Source organism: Oryctolagus cuniculus, chromosome 11 (genome assembly GCF_051225735.1).
Source record: "Oryctolagus cuniculus isolate XC-2025 breed Fujian yellow rabbit chromosome 11, ASM5122573v1, whole genome shotgun sequence".
In the NCBI taxonomy this organism is placed as follows: domain Eukaryota; kingdom Metazoa; phylum Chordata; class Mammalia; order Lagomorpha; family Leporidae; genus Oryctolagus; species Oryctolagus cuniculus.
The window spans coordinates 78,585,521-78,601,534 of NC_142877.1; the positions used below are offsets into that span (position 1 = coordinate 78,585,521).

General features: G+C 45.1%; 1 protein-coding gene across 25 annotated transcripts in view; it reads right to left on the reverse strand.

Moving 5' to 3' along the window:
* NAP1L1 (nucleosome assembly protein 1 like 1) overlaps nucleotides 1-14,846 on the reverse strand; it is a 38,911-nt gene extending 24,065 nt beyond the window's left edge. For 9 of the 25 annotated variants that reach the window (XR_011380168.2, XR_011380167.2, XM_070052644.2 and 6 more), the window contains exon 1: nucleotides 14,341-14,846. The gene's annotated coding sequence lies outside the window, so the exon portion shown is untranslated. Of the gene's footprint in view, nucleotides 1-11,257; nucleotides 11,427-13,592; nucleotides 13,716-14,340 lie in introns of those variants that run through there. The other 16 variants (XR_016216181.1, XR_011380169.2, XM_070052651.1 and 13 more) reach the window with 7 other exon arrangements.
* Between the last annotated feature and the right edge of the window lie 1,168 nt (nucleotides 14,847-16,014).

Here is a 16,014-nt window from a genome sequence, read left to right on the forward strand (position 1 = left end):
GAGAACTGGATCGGAAGCGGAGCAGCCGGGTCTCAAACCAGCGCCCATATGCTGGCACTTCAGGCCAGAGTGTTAACCTGCTGTGCCAGCCCCAGACAATTGTTCTTAAAACAAGCAAGCTACCAATAGGCTTTTAGAAAATAATATATATGGACTGTTACAATGGCACAGACGGTAAATATCTGGTATTTGCCAGAAATCATAGAAAAGGACAAGAGTATTTATTTACGTTCTTTTAAATAATGGTTGGGTAAAGCTGTGGCATAGCAGGTAAAGGTGCCGCCTGCAGTGCTGGCATCCCATATGGGCGTCAGTTTGAGTCCCGGCTGCTCCACTTCCTATCCAGCTCTCTGCTATGGTCTAGGAAGACAGTAGAGGATGGCCCAGGTCCTTAGGCTCCTGCACTCACCTGGGAAGACCTGGAAGATGTTCCTGGCTCTTGGCTTTGGATCAGCGTAGCTCTGGGCTGTTGCTGCCAAATGGGGAGTAGATGGAAGACCTCTCTCTCTGCCTCTCCACCTCTCTGTGTAACTCTTTCAAATAATTAAATAAATCTTAAAAAAAAAAAAAAAAAGAATGGCAATTTTTATTTAAATTTTTAAGCCAGTCAGCATTCAGAATAAATCCACTATATTTTCAAAAGTATTAATTTTCAAACTCATGTTAAAAAAAAATCCATTATCTATTTATGGAAATCTTTAAAAAAATTTAGTAACTACTGGATCAAATGCCAACTCTTTATAACTACTTGATGACATTTATATACAATTCTGGATCTAAATCTATGCCAGATAAATCCTGAGTCTTCAAATGTACCTCATGTCACATCACTAAAAACCAACCATCTGCCAGCCTCCCCAAAGTATGCTGACACACACATTGTCAGCTCCTGATTACCAGACCTGAACAGATTTATTGTTTGGATTGATCACAGCATCCCCAAGCTCCTTCCTACACACAAAAAAAGCAAAACCTAGGGCTGGCATGGTGGCTCAGGTTAGACCATAGCCTATCTTTGGCATCCCGTATCTATCAATCAGAGCACTCTGATCCAGCTCCTCGTTATCATGCCTGAAGCCAGCAGACAGTGGCCCAAGCTTGAGTTTCTGGCTTCTGGCTTTATCTTGGCCCATTCCCAGCTGTCATGGTCATTTGAGAGGTGAACCAGTGAATGGAAGATCTCATTCAGATTAAGTAAAATAAAGTAAAACATGTGTATTCAGGCAGAAAATGGTTAAATGACTTAGATAATCCAAGACTACTTAAAAATATCTGACTGCAGTGTATAAATAGAATCCCAAACTAAAAATTAAAATCTTAGGAAGAGCATTGTGGCCTAGCAGGTAAAGCACCCCATATGGGCACAGGTTTGAGTCCTGGATGTTCCACTTCTGATCCAGCTCTTTACTGCTAATATGCCTGGGAAAGCAGCTAAGGATGGCCCAAGTGCACGGGAGGTCCAAGACACAAAAGAAGCTCCTGGCTTCTGTCTAGTCTAGCCCTGGCCACTGTGGCCATCTGGGGAGTAAACCCACAAATGGAAGATTCTCTCTCTGGAACTCTGCCTTTCAAATAAATAAATCTTAAAAGCAAAACAGTAATTAGAAAAACAGTATTTTCACACAACAAAAATTTTACAAGATTATTATTATTATTCTCATACCAATGTGTGATTATTACATATGCTTATAAGTTAACAAAGATTCAGTAGAAAAGATACTGATTTCTCAAGTGGTTAATATTTAGGGGTATAAAGGAACTATTTCTTCCTAATATATCTATAAAATATTTTCTACTTGCTTTAAGTAATTCCTAATAGAGCCAATAAATTTCTCTAAGTGATACTGGGTAATTACGCAATTTACAAAATGGTTAACAATTATGAATACTAATTCAAAAGTAAGAAAAAACTGAATCTTACTAATTAAGTTCAAAACTGTCTACCAAAGCATTTTCTTTTAATACAGGGAAAAAAGAGTGGTGAAAATGCATTCTGAAACTTGGGTGGTGTTCCTGTACATCATTGCCTTTGAGAGTAATTTGGGCACAAGGATATCAAAAGATTTCAGATCTCCCTCCAAACTTAATTACTTATGAGTATATATCATTAAAAAAATTATGAAGAATCTAAGGCCTTTGCATTTCTCTGTTCACCTACAAGATACCTACAAAATTCTGGTGAACACATCCCTGCACATTATATGGCTCTCTCCTCAAAGTTTTACTTCTTCAGGTACATTTTTTTCAATTTGCACATTATGGTTTAGTAAGACTGATTTTATGTTCTCCTATGAAGTACTATTATTTTTTCTCAAGAGATTCCAAATGCTGGTTCACTCCCCAAATGGCCACCCAACAGCTGCAGCTGGGCCAGGCTGAAGCCAGGAGTTTGATCTGGATCTCCCAAGCAGGTGCAAGGGCCCAAGTATTTGGGCCATCTTTTGCTTTTTGTCCCAAGTTCATCAGCAGGGAGCTTTTTCAGAAGTGGAGCAGCTGGGACTCAAATCAGTACCCATAGAGGATTCCAGCACTACAGGTGGCAGTTAGGCTTCACCCAGTGTGCCAGAACGCTGGCCTCAAAGCACTACTACCTTCCTTCACAAAATGTCTCATCTTTGCAACTACAAATTAGTATCTAAGATTTCTCTCCCTACTGACCAGATCATAAGATTCATCACATTTTCTCTGCATTTACCAATCACTTCACTGTTATGTTATAAACTTAGAATTAGCACTGAACATGCATACAACAAAATGTTTTACAATAAAAAATGCAGATCTGAGCTGATATATAAAAAGCATTAAAGTTGGCCGGCACCACGGCTCACTAGGCTAATCTTCCACCTGCAGCGCTGGCACCCTGGGTTCTAATCCCGGTGGGGGCACCAGATTCTGTCCTGGTTGCCCCTGTTCCAGTCCAGCTCTCTGATGTGGCCTGGGTGTGCAGTGGAGGATGGCCCAAGTGCTTGGGCCCTAAACCCACGTGGTAGACCAGGAGAGGCACCTGGCTCCGGTTTCGGATGTCGCGGTGTGCCAGCCGCAGCAGCCATTGGAGGGTGAACCAACGGTAAAGGAAGACCTTTCTGTCTTTCTCTCTCTCTTACTAACTCTGCCTGTCAAATAAATAAATAAATAAATAGCATTAAAGCAACATATAGGTTATATGACAGGTCTCATTTGGATATATGAAAAAAATGCACGAACACACTTTATAAAGCAAACCTCCCTGGAGTGTGCATTTGGTCTGACAGTTACAAAACTGATGCCCACATCCCTTATTTTAGTACCTAGGTTTGAGTTCTAGCTCCACTCCCAAGTTTCCTTTTAGAGACAGCAAATGATGGTCAAAGTAGTTGGATTTCTACCACCCTTGTGGGGGTCTTGAATTAAGTTATGGGCTCCCTGCTATTGCCCCAGGGTGAGTATTAGGAAGTGAACCAAACAGGAGCTGTGTCTCTCAAATTAAGTTAAAAGGAAAAATAACATGAAGCCAGATCAAAAACCTAAAAGTCACCTGTAAGAAGGAAGAGATGGGGAAAATGGGAACTACTTTTCACTCTGCATTATTTGGTTTTCTAACATGCAGAAACTTACTTAACAACATTTTGAAATTTGCTGGGTTAAGCAAATGGTATCTCATAAAAAACATCAATTGTCAAAATACTAAGGAAAAAGAAATCCCAAAATTTTTATATTCAACTTTTCTAACATTTTAACAAGTTCATAGACAAAAGGTTACACTGCTACTTTCAGTGTCCATTTTGCAGCATTATTTGTAGTTAAAACTTTTAGAATGCAAATTTTTTCTTTATTAAAGAGGATCCAACACAAAGCAGGATGCTGACTCAAACCTGCTACCTAAGTTAAATTAGATTTCTTGGTTGTACATACTTTCCAAAAACTTTCCCCCTCACTAGCTTGCACTTAAGACCCAAGGAACGGCTGGCGCTGCAGCTCAATAGGCTAATCCTCCACCTAGCGGCGCCGGCACACGGGGTTCTAGTCCCGGTCGGGGCGACGGATTCTTTCCCGGTTGCCCGTGTTCCAGGCTAGCTCTCTGCTGTGGCCCAGGAAGGCAGTGGAGGATGGCCCAAGTGCTTGGGCCCTGCACCCCATGGGAGACCAGGAAAAGCACCTGGCTCCTGCCTTCGGATCAGTGCGGTGTGCCGGTCGCAGCACGCCGGCTGCGGCGGCCATTGGAGGGTGAACCATCAGCAAAAGGAAGACCTTTCTCTCTGTCTCTCTCACTATCCACTCTGCCTGTCAAAAAAAAAAAAAAAAAAAAAGACCCAAGGAACAAATTTTATGTAAAGCACCTGACCAGTGGTTGACATTCAGTAAGCACTCAATAAATGTAAGCTCTGTTTTCATTTGGCCTATTTTGAATTATCCTAATACAAAGGCAAGTGATTCTATAGGATAATTAGCTGAGATGATGATTATTTTTCTTTTTTTTTTTTTTAAGATTTTATTACGGTCGGCGCCGCGGCTCACTAGGCTAATCCTCCACCTTGCAGCGCCGGCACACTGGGTTCTAGTCCTGGTCGGGGTGCCGGATTCTGTCCCGGCTGCCCCTCTTCCAGGCCAGCTCTCTGCTGTGGCCAGGGAGTGCAGTGGAAGATGGCCCAAGTGCTTGGGCCCTGCACCCCATGGGAGACCAGGATAAGTATCTGGCTCCTGCCATCGGATCAGTGCAGTGCACCGGCCACGGCGGACATTGGAGGGTGAACCAACGGCAAAGGAAGACCTTTCTGTCTCTCTCACTGTCCACTCTGCCTGTCAAAAAAAAAAAAAAAAAAAAAGTTTATTTCTTTGACAGGTAGTTACAGACAGTGAGAGAGACAGAGAGAAAGGTCTTCCTTCTGTTGGTTCAGTCCCCAAATGGCTGCCACGGCCGGCGCTGCACGGATCGGAGCCAGGTGCTTCCTCCTGGTCTCCCATGCAGGTGCAGGGGCCCAAAGCACCTGGGCCATCCTCCACTGCCCTCCAGAGCCACAGCAGAGAGCTGGACTGGAAGAGCAGCAGCTGGGACTAGACCCAGCGCCCATATGGGATGCCAGCGCCACAGGCGGAGGATTAACCAAGTGAGCCACGGCGCCGGCCCTGATTATTCTTCATCTTTAACTTACTACAAAGGCAGGGCAACAAAAACAGAGAGGGACTGTCCATCTGCTAATCCCCAAACACCTGCAACAGCTGGCACTGAGCAAAGCCCAAGTCAGAGCCCAAAATGCAATCTAGATTTCCCCCATGATGTCAGGGACCCAACCACCTGATCCATCATCACCTGCTGCCTTCTCAGGGTACAAGAATTAACAGAAGTGGAGACAGAACTCAAATCCAAGCACTTGGATACTGGTCTTGGGAAATGGTGTCTTAACCAGCTGTACCCAATGACCAACCCTGGAATAAAGGTTAACAACAGATTCTTCATTAGTTCTGACAAATGAACAATGGCAATTTAAGATGTCAACAACGACAAGAGAAACTGGGTAAGGGGTGGTGGAAACTCAGAATTGTTTGTAAATCTAAAATTAAAAACAAATTTAAAAAAAGCAAAGATCCCTTGGGCTTTAAGTCCAGATCATGAACCACCAGGTCCTAGAGAACAGGGCCAAAAATCAGCATTTTAAACAAGTACCCAGCTTCTAAGACATCAAATTACAATGAAACACAGGTTTAGGTTAGCATCTGCATTGTGCTGTGGTATAGAGGTAAAGCCACCACCTCCAACACCAGCATCCTATATATATGGGCACCAGTTCGAGTCCTGGCTGCTCCACTTTGAATCCTGCTCCCTGCTAATGTGCCTGGAAAAACAGCAGAAGATAGTCCAAGTGCTTGGGGCCCTGCACCCACAGGGGAGATCCAGAAGAAGATCCTGGGGCACCAGGTTTCAGATCGGCCCAGCTCCACCATTGTAGCCATTTGGGCTGTGAACCAACGGATGAAGATCTCTTGTGGCCCCTCCCTCCCCTCTTTCTATGTAACTCTGCCTTTCAAATAAATAAATCTTTAAAAAAAAAATCTATGAAAAATCCACTCCTGATGATAGTCACAGCAGGATTATACAGATTAACTCTACAAATGAAAAGCAATTAAAAATAAATAAAATCCGTCAAGATCTTAAAAGGACTGAAAAGCTAATAGGAATAGTAAGAAATTACTAGTCTCAAACCAAAAAAACAGGAAGTCACTTTTGCCCTGAGGGGAACTGTCAGACTTTAGCAGCAAATGTACACTTGGTTTTAGCCATCTTGTGGTGAAATCAAAATCCTATCTCCCAAATTAAGCAGGAATCCCGAAGTGTTACATCCTCAGAAATAGTAAATCAGTACTCCAGAACAAATAACAAACTCTCCTCATCTGTGTTGTCCTTGAACCCCACCTATGAGCTTATGCCCTGGTAGCTGTATACCTAAATATATGTGAGCTAGATCTCAAATAATTCATACAAATACTTTTTTTCAAGGGCAACAGGATCAATGTAAATGAATACAACAGAAACTAGTTCTTTTACAGAGGCTTAATTAGACTAGAAATAAACTATGGACATAAACCAAAAGATAACCATCTGGTTTGCAGTTTCTGCAAGAGGAAGTCTTCTACTAAGGTGACATATATAGTTATACATAAAATCTGCAAAAGAATTAAGTAGAACTTCTCCAAATGTAAAAATAACTATTATCAGGCTTAACAATAGTTAGACACAGCTGAAGAGAGAATCAAGTTGGGGCCAGCACAGTGGCATAGGTGGTAAAGCTGCTGCCTGCAGTGCCGGCATCCCATATGACCACCAGGTAAGTCCCGGCTGCTGCACTTCTGATCCAGCACTCCGCTATGGCCTGGGAAAGCAATAGAAGATGGCCCAAGTCCTTGGGCCCTGCACCTGCATGGAAGACCCAAAAGCTCCTGGCTTCAGATCAGCACAGCTCCAGCCTTTGTGGCCATCTGGGGAGTGAATCAGCAGACAGAAGACCTTTCTCTCTCTCTCTGCCTTTCAAATAAATGAATCTTTAAAAATAAAAAGAGAGAGAGAGAGAGAGAGAGAATATCAAGTTGATTGAAAGCAAGCTTAGACAAAACCTTCCAAAATATGGCACAGGCAAAATACAGAAAACACCAAAATGAAAAAACACTGTAGGATTCAAGAAAGTCTAACAAAGACCTTATACAAGTTCCAGAAGTAGAAGAGTAAGGCAGATTATTTGGAGAAATTAATAGCTAAGAATTTAGGTAGCCCTACAAACCCCAATCAGGATAACTAAAAAAAGAAAACTATGCCTAGATATATCAGTAGAAAGGCATGATGCCAAAGACAAAAGAAGTCACCCCAAAAGTACACAGAGAAAAAAGTAACTTCTAGGCCGGCGCCGTGGCTCGCTAAGCTAATCCTCTGCCTGTGGCGCTGGCACACCGGGTTCTAGTCCCAGTCGGGGTGCCGGGTTCTGTCCCGGTTACTCCTCTTCCAGTCCAGCTCTCTGCTGTGGCCCGGGAGGGCAGTGGAGGATGGCCCAGGTCCTTAGGCCCTGCACCCACATGGGAGACCAGGAAGAAGCACCTGGCTCCTGATCAACGCAGCAGCGCGCCGGCTGCAGCGGCCACTTAGGGGGTGAACCAATGGCAAAAGGAAGACCTTTCTCTCTGTCTCTTACTGTCTAACTCTGCCTGTCCAAAAAGAAAAAAAAAGAAAAGAAAAAGTAACTTCAAAAGCACAAAAGGATTAACATATCAAGACAAGGTTAGTTCTCAAAATAACTAGGTATCTTAAGACACTATACTTGGGGCTGGCACTGAGGTATAAGGGGTTAAGCCACTGCCTGTAATGTTGGCATCCCATATGGGCGCTGGTTTGAGTCCCAGCTGCTCTACTTGCAATTCAGCTCCCTTCTAATGCGCTGGGAAAGCAGCAGAGGATTGCCTGGGTCCTTGGACTCCTTTACCCATGTGGGAGATCTGGAAGAAGTTTGATTCCTGGCTTCTGACTCCTGGCCCAGCCCTGGCCGTTGCAGTCATCTGGGGAGTGAAGCAGCAGATGGAAGATCTCTCTATCCTTCTACTTCTTCCTCTCTAACTCTGCCTTTCAAATAAATAAAATAAATCTTCAAAAAAAAAAGAAGACACTATACCCAACAAAAACAGTCTTATGTAAGAATGAAGGTGAAATAGACACTTTTAAGCAAAAACATCTCCAAGCATTCTCAGTAAAATATTCTATAAGCATATTCTCCAGACAGAAGTGATCCTAGACAGAAAGTCTAAGGTAAAAGAATGAGGGGGAAAGAAGTTATCTGCATATACACAAAGGTATTAATGTAAAAAATATCATTGTGTAGTATATTAAAACTAACTTAACTTTTAAGTCAGTAGTGTGGACAGCGGAAGAAATGGATTAAAATATTCTAATGTCCTGAAGGATGACCTCCGAGATTAGAAATAGAACATGTTAACTCCAACATAAAGAAAAATAAAAACAAATACTTTTAAAGTAAACCTATGAGAAAAACAGGCTAAAAACAAAAAGCACCAAACGATCATATTTAAACCTAAACTCTATCAAATGTAAATCAACTAAAGGTTCTCCACTAAAGATTTTGAGTCTGGCCTTTAAGAATACAACTACATTTTCTTGATGAGGAACACCTCTACAAGGGTACAGAGTTTCAAAGTAAAACCAACTTGCCTCGATTAGGATTGTATGTCACTACACTAATGTCAGAAAAAATATACTCTAAAAGAACAGCATTACTAGAGATAAAAAGGTGACTTTTTAATAAAAGATTCAACTTACAACCGAATGTGTTATGGTATCTAAGATACCAAAGAGACACACTGGTTCCTAAACATGCCTGAAGGCAAATTTTAACCTTTTAGATGGAAAGGATCAAACGAAGACCACAAAAACTAATCATTTTGTGCTCCTGTAGATATCCATACAGCTGCTACCTTCTTATTCTGGTGAACCTTACTTTGAATATTCCCCTTATTTCCAATGAAAAGGAAGAAAGCTAAAATTAATGTAGTCTATTTTGGGAGGGATGATTATAGAAGACTATAGGCTTTCCTTGTATTCAGATAAAATATTAAGCACCCTGGGCAGCAACAAAGAAACAAGAACCCAAGTCTGACTTCTGAAACTGATGCCCAGTCCACCATCTCAAAAATCAGCCTGATAACATGGATTATATGGATAATACGGAGCAGCTAAACTACTCCTTTACAGAAGACAATCACTTCAATTTTTAAAAAAAATGGTAATTTTTAAAAATTTTTTATTTTTTTGACAGGCAGAGTGGACAGTGAGAGAGACAGAGAGAAGGGTCTTCCTTTTGGCCGGCGCCGCGGCTCACTAGGCTAATCCTCCGCCTAGCAGCGCCGGCACACCGGGTTCTAGTCCCGGTTGGGGTGCCGGATTCTGTCCCGGTTGCCCCTCTTCCAGGCCAGCTCTCTGCTGTGGCCAGGGAGTGCAGTGGAGGATGGCCCAGGTGCTTGGGCCCTGCACCCCATGGGAGACCAGGAAAAGCACCTGGCTCCTGGCTCCTGCCATCGGATCAGCGCGGTGCACCGGTCGCAACGCGCCAGCCGCGGCGGCCATTGGAGGGTGAACCAACGGCAAAGGAAGACCTTTCTCTCTGTCTCTCTCTCTCACTGTCCACTCTGCCTGTCAAAAAATAAATAAATAAAAATAAATAAATAAATAAATAAATAAGAAGGGTCTTCCTTTTGCGGATGGTTCACCCTCCAATGGCTGCCGTGGCCGGTGCACCATACTGATCTGAAGGCAGGAGCCAGGTGCTTCTCCTGGTCTACCATGGGGTGCAGGGCCCAAGCACTTGGGCCATCCTCCAGAGCATCATTTATATCTAAGAATAATGACTCCCCTTTACCTCAGACCTCATCTCATTCCAAACATTCTTTAAACAAATTATATTTCAGACATTGTTTTTAAAAACACCTTCAGTAGTCCAGGTATTCAGTATCTAATTTGGATGCCACAAAGCCTCATCATTGGAACAACACAATCTTTACACTTATTTGCAGCGATATCTACAGTCAGTTTAGAACTGAACTTCTATTAGACATCCAAGCTATCTTAACACCTAGAATATCACCTGATCCAATAGCAAAGAAATTTACCCAGGTTTGTATGCTATTTGGTAAAAATTCACGCAGCATTAACCTAACTACTTGTCCATATATAACTTCCCAAATTATGTATATATGGATTACATACGTAACTTTTTAAAAAAAGATTTATTTATGTATTTGAAAGTCAGAGTTACACAGAGAAAGGAGAGAGAGAGAGAGAGAGAGAGAGAGACAGACAGACAGACAGACAGATTGACACTTCCATTCGATGGTTCACTCCCCAATTGGCTACAACGACCAAAGCTGCGCCGATCTGAAGCGGGGAGCCAGGAGCTTCTTCCGGGTCTCCCAAGTGGGTGCAGGTGCCCAAGGACTTGGGCCATCTTCTACTGCTTTCCCAGGCCATAGCAGAGAGCTGGATCACAAGTGGAGCAGCCGGGTCTCGAACCGGCACCTATATGGGATGCCGCCGCTTCAAGCCAGGGCGTTAACCTGCTGCTCCACAGCGCCGGACCCTGCATACATATAACTTATGTATAACCATATATACATAAGATTATTGCCCAACTATATGAGAGTACCTCATGAAGTTCATGGCGAAACAAAAATTTTAATCTATTTATTCCACTTTTTCATGAAGTTTTTTTTTTAACAGGTAGTTATAGACAGTCAGAGAAAGGTCATCTTTCTGTTGGTTCACTCTCCAAATGGCCGCTACAGCAGGTGTTGCATTGATCTGGAGCCAAGTGCTTTTTCCTGATCTTCCATGGGGGTGCAGGGGCCCAAGCACCTGGGCCATCCTCCACTGCCTTCCCAGGCCACAGCAGAGAGCTGGACTGGAAGAGGGACAACCGGGACTAGAACCGGCGCTCTATTATGGGATGCCGGCGCTGCAGGCGGAGGATTAACCTAGTGAGCTGTGGCACCAGCCCCTTCATGAAGTTTTTAAAATAGTCATTACATATAAACAAATTCCATGTTCTCACTACCCTGAGAGCTTTGTAGCTTTTTCCTGGTGCACAGTGGAATCCAAGATAGAGTGCTTCAGAAATCCATACCGAGGTATAGCAGAAAAGTTTAAGTCAAGGAATCACCCTCTAAAAACCAGTATGGAGCAGGCGTTCAGTGCAGCAGTTAAGACTCCACTTGGAATATCCACATCTCATACCAGAGTGCCTAGTTCAGGTTCCTAGATGATGATTCCAGTATTTGGGTCCTTGTCACCCATGTGGGAAATCCAGATGGAGCTCCTGGATTCAACAGGCCTACCCCTGGCTATCACAGGCATGTGGCGAGTAAACCAGCAGGATAGAAGATCTCTGTCTCCATGTCTCTGCCTTTCAAATAAAATGGAAAATAATAAAAGCCAGTACAAAACCATCTCATTATTAAGTTACTGCTCAGTTATGTAACTGTGGGTAAATTCTTTAACAATATTAACTCATTTTCCTTGTTAAAATGCTAATACTACCAACCTCTGACAGTATTAGTTAGTAATACATGTGGAAAAGTTACAATAGTAAATAACCACCATGTAAATGCCATTTGATTTACACCTGTTATATTCTTCTGTACTCTATTTATTTCAGAATACCCCCTTACTCAAAAAAAATGTACAAAATCTTCAAACCAGGAAAACCTTACTAAGATGCACACAGCACAAAAGGCAGAGCTGGTAACCAGAAGTATAAAGGCCACTTTCTATGTCGAGCTCAGTAATGTGCTCTAGCAGCTACCAACATACTGCACTACTTACAAGCTAAGTGTGAAACACCTAATCCCCACACTGCCCAACAAAGAAAAGGACTTAATCAGATGAAACTATTTTGAAAGGGAACTTAGTATCGAGTATCTTAAGTAATTTTTCTAGGTTCCTTCGTGTAAAGGAGGTTCTTTAATATTACTCTGCCCCTTCCTTTCTTTTCCATTCAGAGCACTCATCATAATTCAACATTTTATATCCCAGCAGCCATCATTTGCCTGTTTTGCTCAATTCAGATACATCGCCAAACAGGTGCTAAAATACTTAAAACTTAGAACTAAAGTAATTACAGTTTTGATTACAACTGAAGATCTGAAGTAATCCATCATTAGTATTTCCGCATTAGAATGAGGATTCATTCTTTCACTATACTTCAAATATCCAACCAAGCAAAAAATAAAACATTCTATTTCAACATCTTCAGACCTTGAAGTCCAATAGAACTCTTGCCTCTTTTAGCCCCTGCTCCTGTAAAAACGTTGTTCTGAATATATTTTAGGGAGTTTAGAATAAAAGCCTGAAGCTCATATGGGCAAGTAGAAAAACAAGTGAAAGCATTTTGATTCAATTAAGATTTGGGGGGGGTCATCATGAAAGGAAAAGCAGTTATGTGCCATTTTACTATTAGCTTGCCAATTAATGAGCCTAATATAAAAAGAAGGTACCATTCAACAGATAAAATTCACAAAATTTTCAAATTAGTATGGTGAAACTGTCAATTTAATAAATAGAAATTTAAAAACAATGTTGGCTTGAAAAGAGCATCTATTAAGTCAAGGTTTGATAACCTCAGATATCCAAGTCTACCTACTGATTAGTTCCATCTTTCCTCCAAAGGACCAATATTCTCAGAACTATAGTTTAGATTTAGGCCAATTACTTGAATTTAGGTAACTTCAAACATGCTTTAGTCACATGAGTCCCTAACAATCACCGAAAACCTCATTTAACCTCTCTCCACTTTATTCTATACACTAGCTTTTCCCTTGTCCAATCAAAGGTACTATGTATTATTTAAATTGACAAGAAAATAGGACTCAATACTGGCTTCAAAAGATGTTTTGATGCTATCTCTTTTTCAAAGATGACAAAATCCTGCAGCTCTCCTGAAACCGGGTAAGCAGTTTAAGTTGAGAATATAAAGGATAGCTGTGTTCAGAACTGATTAGACCAGGGGTAGTCTCACAGAGGGGCTCTGGGCATCTTTCCTAATACTCCGAAAGCCTAGCTCTATGAGAAAGGACCTCAGTGCCACCGCCCTCTACTGCAATCCCAAGATGTTTAAGGGAGTGGGGCACACTGACAAGGCGGCAGCGTACAACTAGGCTCACTCATTAACACCTCATTCCACCCCACACCCCTCCATCTTAAAAAGAAACCAGATCGTCAAGCATCTTGTTTGAGAAACTTCAATCAAGGAGCCAGTTTGCTACATTACAGGCCCTTTCTTTGCATCTCAGAACCGCTGAGGACCAACCTTCCCTAAAGAAAGCCCTGCACAAGACACTCATCTAAACGCCAACTGTACCTGGGATACGTAAACCAATCTTTTGTTCTAACAGCTCACGTGAGCGCTTTATAAGCGGGACTTACTCGAAAACCCAGCGGTGGGGACCTGCCCCACCAGCCTCCGACTAACATTCACACTTTCCTCCCGTACCAATAAAAAGATTATGAGCAAAAAAAAAAAAAAAAAAACCAAGGGGAGGGAGGGATGCCCCGGGCCAGCTTATTCACTCACTGTGGCTTGGCACATCCCACCCCTCCACAACTTGAGTAAGGTTAGGCAAGGACGAGGGTCTCCCGCCGGGCCCAGGAGGCGGCCACGCAGCCCATCACCACGTGTCGAGCGGAGCCGCGGGGGCTTCCCCTCCCAGCGCGGCCGCCGCCTCCAGTGGGCGGAGAACCCCGGAGCCTCGAGGCCGCCCCCGCCCCCTCCCCGCCTCGGGGACTCGGCCCTGCGCAGCCCCTCCCTCCCGTCGGAATTCGCAGCCTCCGCCGCTCTTTCCATCCCCCCCCCCCCCAGCGGCCTCCCGCCGGGCAGTAGTTGTGAGGGGGAAGCAGGGGCGGCGAGGCGGTGGCGCGGACACTGCCGCGCGGGCCCGACCCGCATTCCGGGCGCCTCCCGTCCCTCGCGGCGTGGCCTGCGAGCCCTCGGGACACCCGGGCGCGCCGCGGCCTCTCTTCCCCCTCCGCGCGGAGAAGCCGGTAGGGCTCGAGGAACCTCACCACCCCCCCACACACACAGGCCGCGCCGACCCCCGCGTCCCCTCGGCCGCCCCCAGGCCGGTCCCAGGGTCCCTCTCAGGTTACGCGGTCGAGACTCCGCGAGCGGCTCCGGCCTCACAGCGCGACCCGGAGGGGCCCCAAGCAGCCAGCGGCCTCCGCCCGCGGTTCCCCGTCCCTACGTCCCTGTGTCCCTTCCCTCCGCGCAGGCCGCCCGGCCCGGCTCCTCATTCCCCCTGCCCTTCCAGGCCCCCATCCGTTACCGGCGGCTAGTAGGGAGAGCCAGGCGACCGGAGCTGCGCAGGCAGTGACTCAGGGCGGCAGCGGCGGCGGGAGGAGCGGGAGGCGGCGCCGCGAGCAGATGGCGCTAAAAAAGACCCGAGAGCCCGCCGCTCGCGCTCATATACAATTAGCGTCAGCACGTAGGGCCCGCTCCGCCGCCCTCCCCCTGGCCTCGCCGTCTCCTAGCAACGCGGGCTAGAGGCGGGCCCAGGCCGGGTTGCCAAGTAACAGAACCGTCCTTCTTCCCCGGCGACCTCCGTAAGCTCGCTGTGATCTCTTCCTGCCCTCGCTGCACCAGCGCCGCGGTTGGGCTCTTCGGTTCCCGCCAGTTACTGTCTTCCTCCCTTGATTACGCACGCACCCCGCCATCTCTTTTTCTCCCCGCTGCGCTGGAAGGGAAATCCCAACCCCATCAGTTACTGGGAAGGGCGCTGATCCACGAGCCTCCTCCGCAGCGCGCCTCGCCCTCGGCGTCGTGAGTGAGGATGGAGACCGAGCCACCCGGTTCTGGACTCGCCACACCCTGGACCTCGAGATCTCTAGCTTCCACATCCCTGTCCCAATTCCTGCAACTCCCAGGCCCCCGGTAACCATTTTCCCTCGCCGCCTGAGAACAACAGTGCTTTCCTCGTGCCCCCCCCCCCCCCCACCTTGGCGGCATCTTCTGCAGATTTGTCTTCAGGGGACCCCATATCCTATGCCTCCGTCCCTTTACATGACAAACAGTGCCTCTTTGCTGCTTTCGTCCTTTTGACTGGTGAAAAAGGCATGTTTACGCGTACTCAGGATGCTTTTCAATGCTTTTGTCTTTCTGACAAAGCAAATCCTGTGTAAATCCTCAGGCTTTGTGAAACCTCAGCAATTTTTCAATTGATGCTGGGTTGTCTAAAATTCACTGTTAGGATGGTCATCCTCAAAGTGTGAGCTGAATGTCCCCAGGGCCTTTCAAGGGGAAGAGTGAAACCACTGGCACTGTAATACTGAGACATTGTTTGCCTTTGGGGCTCTTACTCTCCCACAAGTGTGCCTTTGCGTTTTCCAGAGGCTACAGGACATGTGACTGGGAAACAGACTGAAAGATAGGAGCAGACAGGAGAACCCAGTCATCTGTTGTTGAAGCAGACATAAAGACATTTGCAAGCATAAAACTGGGCCACTCCACTCGGATTTTGAGGTGGGGGGAGGAGGAAGTAGTTATTGTTCGTATAAAAAGTTATTTCTGGGCCGATCTGTGGCACAGCAAGCTGAGCTGCAATCTGCAATGTAGGTTCTAGTCCCAGCTGCTTCACTTCCAACCCAGCTCCCTGCTAAGGTGCCTGGAAAAGCAGCAGAAGATGAGGCAGGTACCTGGGCCCCTGCCACCTACATGGGAGAGCACCATGATGGAGTTCCTGGCCCCTGGTTCCCAGCTGTGTCTGCCGTTCGGGGAGTGAACCAATGGGTGGAAGGTATCTCTGTGTCACTCTTTCACATAAATAAATAAATCTTATTTTTTTATTGATTGATTAAGAGGCAACAAAGACACAGAGAGAGCTCCCTGTTAACTGGGTCACTGTCCAAATGCCTGAAAGGGAAGCTGGCAGTGTTCCCTCAAGCAGGTTGTTTTAATATTTGATTGCTTTATTTTTCTTTTAAATAAGATGAGTAGTCTTACA